This window comes from Nannospalax galili, unplaced genomic scaffold, assembly GCF_000622305.1.
Source record: "Nannospalax galili isolate Female #2095 unplaced genomic scaffold, S.galili_v1.0 scaffold380, whole genome shotgun sequence".
Lineage (NCBI taxonomy): Eukaryota > Metazoa > Chordata > Mammalia > Rodentia > Spalacidae > Nannospalax > Nannospalax galili.
Window position 1 is genome coordinate 5,667,878 of NW_008348568.1, and position 1,514 is coordinate 5,669,391.

Here is a 1,514-nt window from a genome sequence, read left to right on the forward strand (position 1 = left end):
GAGCTAAGCTAAAGCATTCATTATTCTTTTCTTCTGGAGTGTGGATGCAATCGACCTCAAGTGCCAGTTGTCACACCTTCCCTGCCACAATGCACTAAATCCCCTCAAACTGAGTTGAAATGAACCCTCACTTCCTTCAGCTGCTTTTTGTAATGTATTTGATCACAGCAACCAGAAAAGTTACTAACACAGACATGTTCTTCTATTAGAACTTCCTCAGAGCTTTTATTATGAATTGGTTTGTATGTACCTTTGAATCAAAGGACTTTTCCTCATCTGTTGATATGATCATGTGATTTTTGTCCTTAGGTCTATTTATATGATATATTTCATCTATTGGTTTGCATATGTTGAACAAATCTTGCAGCCTTGGAAAGAAACCAGCTTGTTCTTGGTAAATGACCTTAAATATTTTCTTGAATTTGATTTGTAAGAATTTTAATGAGAACTTTTTTCCCAATTTCTCAAGCATTTCTTTCAACACATACAATTGTTTCTACTTGTCCAATAAATAATCCGAGTAAATGGGCAAAAGAATAACCAAAAGAAATTAGAATGTAAGTGAAAGGAGATGTCTTCAAATCTCTCACTCAGTGCAAAAGTCATCATGAAAAATCCCCCACAGATAATCAATGAGGTTTGGATGCCTACCAAGAGGTAAGATGGTGCCTACCTTGTAAAGGACCACTGGTTTGGTCATTCATTCACTGTTTAGTCAACCAAGGAATATTTAATTGAGTATCTGCTAAATAACAAGACTCTCCTAAACATTATGGAAGAGAAAATAACAACACAAAGTCCCTACCTTCACAAACTTGCATTCTGATAGGTGACACATATGATAAGTAAATAAGTCTACAAATATAAAACAAATATATAATAAAAGAAAACTAAAGCACTGCAAGAAAAGAGAGCCAAGGAAGAGGGTATTCCTAGGCTAATCGAGGAATAGCTCCTAAGGAGGTAGCACTTAGCAGTAATGTCAACCTCAGGAAAGGAATAAACCATACACAAGCTCAAAGGGAAGAACAATCCAGACGGAGGCAAGAGCAGACACTAAAACCTAAAATGAAAACAAACTTAGTTTCTTTCTGTAACAAAATAAAATCCACAGTGGCTGAAACAGAGCTGCAGATGTTTGTTGGATATGTTTTTGTCTATTCAAAGGCAAACTTCCTATAAGTCCTACCTGATAAACCTAGTGGCTACTGGTACCTGTTTAATACAGTCACCAAGTAAATTTATTGAACAAATGAACCACTGCATGAGTGCTTTATCCCAAAGCTGAATGGTTGAGGGTGTTTTGATTCCTGGAGATAGAACACCACAAACTAGAAGAATGATTTGGCCCCAGGTTTCCATAGTCCTCCACCCATTGTGCACAATGCTCACCCTCTACCATAACCCCCACCAATAACCCCACAGTACTTCTCAGACCAGTTTCTCATATTAAAGTTCCAGGCTAAAGCAATGTGTGTGTGTGTGTGTGTGTGTGTGTGTGTGTGTGTGTGTGT